Below are 6,000 nucleotides of genomic sequence, written 5' to 3' on the forward strand. Positions count from 1 at the left end.
CTGGAACACATGGGCACTGGAAAAAATTTCCCAAACAAAACACCAATGGCTTATGCTCTAAGATCAAGAATCGAAAAATGGGATCTCATAAAACTGCAAAGCTTCTGTAAGGCAAAGGACACTGTGGTTAGGACAAAACGGCAACCAACAGATTGGGAAAAGATCTTTACCAATTCTACAACAGATAGAGGCCTTATATCCAAAATATACAAAGAACTCAAGAAGTTAGACCGCAGGGAGACAAATAACCCTATTAAAAATGGGGTTCAGAGCTAAACAAAGAATTCACAGCTGAGGAATGCCGAATGGCTGAGAAACACCTAAAGAAATGTTCAACATCTTTAGTCATCAGGGAAATGCAAATCAAAACAACCCTGAGATTTTACCTCACACCAGTGAGAATGGCTAAGTTCAAAAACTCAGGTGACAGCAGATGCTGGCAAGGATGTGGAGAAAGAGGAACACTCCTCCATTGTTGGTGGGATTGCAGACTGGTACAACCATTCTGGAAATCAGTCTGAAGGTTCCTCAGAAAATCGTGCTGTACTTAAATATGGCTAAAATAAATGTCCTTGGGTAAGATTCTAGAAGTTTGAACCAGTAACAGCTAACTAAGTTAAACTGAATGGAGTTTCATTCTTGCCTATTCATAAATAGTTTGACTGCTCGAGCTTCTAGGAATACCATACTCAGCCTGGTTATTAAAAATATAATCTTTCTGCTTAACAGACTTACTTCCTCCCTTCCTTGATTCTACTTATTCTGAGCAAGTTCAAACACATACATTATGAACCTGCCCAGCGTTTATTAACACTTGGGTAGTGTTACTGCAGTGATGTTTGGTTTCGGTATTCAGCTAAGAAGTAATCTCCACAGTTCCCTGTAAGAAGAACAAAGCCTAGCATATAGCAGTGATGTTTAATCTTGATTGGCAATTTGATTGGATCAACAAAGAGACCAATTTATGAATGGGTCTGTGAGAAGATTCCACTTGGGTGAGATGATCATTTTTGGAGTGGATAGGGTTGCCCAGCAACAGACTAGTTATAGATGCCCAGGGGGAAACACTGCTTCTTTTGCTTGGCTAGTTTTGATACATTTTGGAAGTGCATCTCTACTGTTGCTTCTATAGTTGTGGTTCTTGCCTGCTTTTCTCTGATGTTGTTACGCAGTTTCTTTCACCTTCCTAAGTGGCTGGAAAAGATGACACCTCTCCAGGAATCCTTCTGCCCAGCTTAGTGAACAAAGAATCTGTTAGTACCTTGGCCTCTAGCACATGAAGATAACCATTGTTTCTTCCATATTGCGTAAGCCAATCCAGCAAATTCCTATTTAGTGTGTATTTACTCTATCTTCCTTGTTCTTCTAGAGACCCATGCCTATCTTAATAGTATATCTGTAATACCTACTAGATACAAAGATACCTGAGAAATATTTTATTACATATAAAATACACAGACTTTTCATTTTTGTAAATAAAACTTACTGGAAATATTTTCAAATCTGAGTTTATGTGTACTTTCAAATAATCTTTTAAAGATGGAGAATTTGACCTTTAAGCTTTAAAATAAATAATTCTTTTACCTTTGTTCTTGCAAGAAGATTGAATATCTGTCTGTCTGTCTGTCTATCTATCTATCTATCTATCTATCTATCTATCTATCTATCTATCATCTATCTATCTATCTATCTATCTCTACTTAATTTTGTTTTTCCACAAATGAAATCATTTATACTAAAAGGTTAAACATTCACACAAATCAAGAGTCTTATTTAACCTTGAATGTAGAATGTGGAGTTATGTGGGACCATCAGATAATGCGTGTTCTGCTTCTGAATGTTAGTTCAAGGCACTGCTAATCAGTCCAACTTTAGGATCTTTCAGACTGCAGTTCCATTGGCTGTGTCGTAATAACAAAGATACTTAGTGCAGGTTTATCAATTTGATTTTTTTCTGATATTGTGGCCTTTATTTTGTACTGTAGTTTTAAGAGTTTCTCTGGGAGACTGTGGATCAGTTCACTTGCTAGGAAGACACTATTCATTCTGGCCCAACCAAAGCACATTTTAATTAGAAGCATTCTGCCAACCATTGTCTATTACACACTACAATTTTGAGGTCAGTCTCTAAATGTTAAAATTTGTCAAATTCAATTTCTCTGGTCTAATTTTCTCTTAGAGAAAATAGGATACTAGGCATGTCTCCAAATTTCCTTTTCTATTAGCATTTGTATTGACAGAGTTAATGATTTTACTATCATCTTTGGTTTGTTGCTAAACTGCAGTCATCACTCCCCTCGTCATGGATGGCTACATGTATAAAATGAATGCTTTGTCCCTTGGAAATCTGAATCACTCCATTTAATTTATATTAAAGTGGTCAAGTTAAATGATGATAAAGAAGTGAGAAGAGGTTTAGTAAAAGGATACTATTCCCAAGGAAGAAGCTGGAAGGATATCTTTTTTCAGGAAGTCATCACTGTGAAGATAAGTTACACATAGTAGGAGAACCTCCTTGTAGACTTGAGTCTCCTGATACTGATCCAGAAATCAACTGGTTGAGAAGGCTCATGCCATATATACTGATACTGTTCAAGCAGTGCTCTGGTGGGACAACTATTCTCCTCTGAATTCTAATCAAAATTAGTAAGGTCAAACAGTAGAACACTGTATTTCTTTCTCACCTTCTGGACTCTGAAGTTAACCTCATCATCTCCCTAATCAACAATAACTTGTGTATAATAATATTTCCCAAATATTTAAGTCACAGTAAGTATAAAACCCTATTAATGAATAATTTATTTGTTAAATACAAATTAATTACCATATACATTTATGGGACATATACATGATGTAACACTTCAATATGAGGTACTTTATAGAGCATTTGCATCTCCATTTACATGGTGATTTCTGACCATATAGCGTCCCAATATTCCCTATGTCTACAGGAGTCAGATGCTACAAACTCTTAGGATCAATACAGGCAGAATATTTGACATAAAGTTTTATGTAGTTAACATATTGATTAGTGTATTAAAATATTTTTCTACAATTTATACTAAAGTAATACTAAAGCAAATTAACTATTCATCTTCATGTTTAACTAGTAGAAAAATAATATTCCTGCCACAATTAAAATGGAATGGGAATATATTCATGCAGTGTAATTAAATATATTAGTGTCCAAATACTGTCTATATGCAAATTTCTTATCATCATTTTAAAAAATTATATTCATCATTAGAGGCACATATGATTATTTCAGTGTAGTGAACCAAATAATCACTACAGAGAATTTTAAATTAATTTCTACAGGCAATGAAAGCCAGAGTCCTTCTGCTAACAAGAAGATTCTAGTTAAGGGGATTGTAATTTTGTGAAGAAACAGAAAGAGAGGGAGACACAAAAAAGTCACAAATAAATATTTATAAATCTGACTCCACTAGTCAAAGGAAAACCAGCAAGTCAAATAATAGATACAGGATGAACTATGCCCGATTTGTAGAAACCCATTCCTGAATAGTCTCTGCACATAGAAATGATGTGAGTTGGTGGACTCTATCTGGCAGTGACAAGAGTCAGATACCAATGGATGGTTATCTTTAAATGATTTGATTATTTTGAATAAAACCATGCAGTTTGAAAGCTTGGTGTTAAGACTATACATAGACTGACCCTGGGATCCAACCTCATAGGTAGTAATGAATAGCCTAGTAAGAGCACCAATGGAAGGGGAAGCCCTTGGTCCTGCCAAGACTGAACCCCCAGTGAACATGATTGTTGTGGGGAGGGCGGTAATGGGGGGAGGATGGGGAGGTGAACACCCATAGAGAAGGGAAGGAGGAGGGGTTAGGGGGATGTTGGCCTGGAAACTGGGAAGGGGAATAACAATTGAAATATAAATAAATACTCAAGCTAATAAAGATGAAAAAAAGAAAGAAAGAAAGAAAGAAAGAAAGAAAGAAAGAAAGAAAGAAAGAAAGAAAGAAAGAAAGAAAGAAAGAAAGAGAGAAAGAAAACTTGGTGTTTCCTCACTGACTGGCTCTGTAGCCTTTTAATGCCTTTGTTGCTTCCTGAAGTACAAATTGGAAAGGATGACAGCACAATATTGGGGGAGGTGTCAACATGAAGTCACAGTGTGAATTGAAATGTCACAAAAGATGTTGGTGCTAATATTCTTAATGAATTCCCATTTTTATATTATTTAAAATTCTCCTACAATTCATTGGTATGTACAAATCATACCTTATCTGGCACAACTGAGATTGTCAGAAATGGTTAAAATGCTATATTGCTTTAGTTTTGGTCTTAAGTGAAAGGAATAGGTTTTTGGAAATTTATTAGCCATATTAGAATTTTATTTCTGAAAGACAGTGTTTGAATGGTTATCTTTTTAAGCATAAGAGATAGTGACAAATTATATCTTCATTTAAAAATCTTATGTTAAGAGACAAAACATGAGAAAATAAGTAGAAAAAAGTCAAATTCCTTTTAATTATGTCACAGTGTTTGATTCTCTAAAAGAGACTCTTCATCACTTGTCCATGGAAAATTATTTTTGAGAATACAGTTTTATGGTCAAGTAGGTACCCAAACAGTGGCATTGATACCTCTGTGAGGGATAATAATGCTAGATGCATGCTTCACGAGGCAGTCTTATGGACTGATATGGTCAGACTTCTTTACAAATACAAACTTCACCTACAGAAATCAGAGAAAGTCTCCTCAGTTTGACTCTTCCTAGTCTCTACTTATGTTATGAAAAGTGAGAGGAGGATCCTTCACTATACTGAACAAAATATTTTATCTTCATGGTTTAGTCCATGGGAGCTCGGTGCGGGGATGTGTCTGATTGGTTGATACTTTTGTTCTTTCTGTGAGGTGACAAACCCTTCAGCTCCTTTAGTCCTTTCCCTAACTCCTCCATTGGAGTCCCCTTGCTAAGTCTGATGGTTGGCTGTGTGCATCCACATTTGTATTGGTCAGCCTCTAGCTACCTTCTCAGGAGATAGCTATACCAGGCTCCAGTGGGCGGCATCAGAAAGTACTTCTTGGCATCAGCAATAGTGTCTGCGTTTGGTGTCTGCAGATGGGATAGATCCCTAGGTAGGGAAGATTCTGGATGATCTTCCAATCAGAGTATACCTGGAGCGACCCATGGCTTGCTTTATCTGGCATCAATGGGAGGGGAAGCCCTTGGTCCTGTGGAGGCTTAAGTACCCAGCATAGGGGAATGTGAAGCTGGAGTGGGTGAGTAGGAGAGCACCCTCCTAGACGCAGGGGGAGGAGGGATGTGTTAGGGGGTTTGCAGAGGGGAAACGGGGAAGGGGGATAACATTTGAAATGTAAATAAATAAAATAACCAATAAAAATCAAAAATATATAATCTTACCTCTGTTCTTTGTCTTGAAACTTTCCTTCTTAATTGACATCTAACTGCCTCTTTTTAAATGACAAATGACAAGTTGGAAACGTTTTATGGTCTCCAGTCAGCATTCCTGTTCTATAACCTTCACTGAATGTCTCTGCAGTGATGAATCCCAGACTTATTTCATGCCAGTTGTTTCAATTGCTTTAGCAAATCTAATCGGTATTTTCTGTATCAGCAATTGTTCCTGACTACAAATTATTTCATGATATCATCTACCCTACTGTACTGTTTCTATCAAATTTGCATAAAAATACCTTGATAGTCATTAACTATTTTAGCAAATTCTCTTTATTTCTAATTAGAAAAAAGTTAAGTGTGGTAGTTTGAATGAAAATACCCCATAGGACAATGTGGAGTGAGCAATGTTAGGAGGTCTTGCTGGAATAAGTGTGTCATTGTGGGCAGGCTTTGGGGTCTCAGATGCTTAAGCCATGCCCAGTGTAGTATTCTTTGTCTGCTGCCTGTAGATACAGATGTAGCCCTCACAACTCTTCTGGCACCATGTCTGCCTGCACTCGACTGCCACTCCAGTCATAACAATAATGGAGTAAACTGTAAGCCAGTCC

Source organism: Rattus rattus, chromosome 4, assembly GCF_011064425.1.
Source record: "Rattus rattus isolate New Zealand chromosome 4, Rrattus_CSIRO_v1, whole genome shotgun sequence".
Lineage (NCBI taxonomy): Eukaryota > Metazoa > Chordata > Mammalia > Rodentia > Muridae > Rattus > Rattus rattus.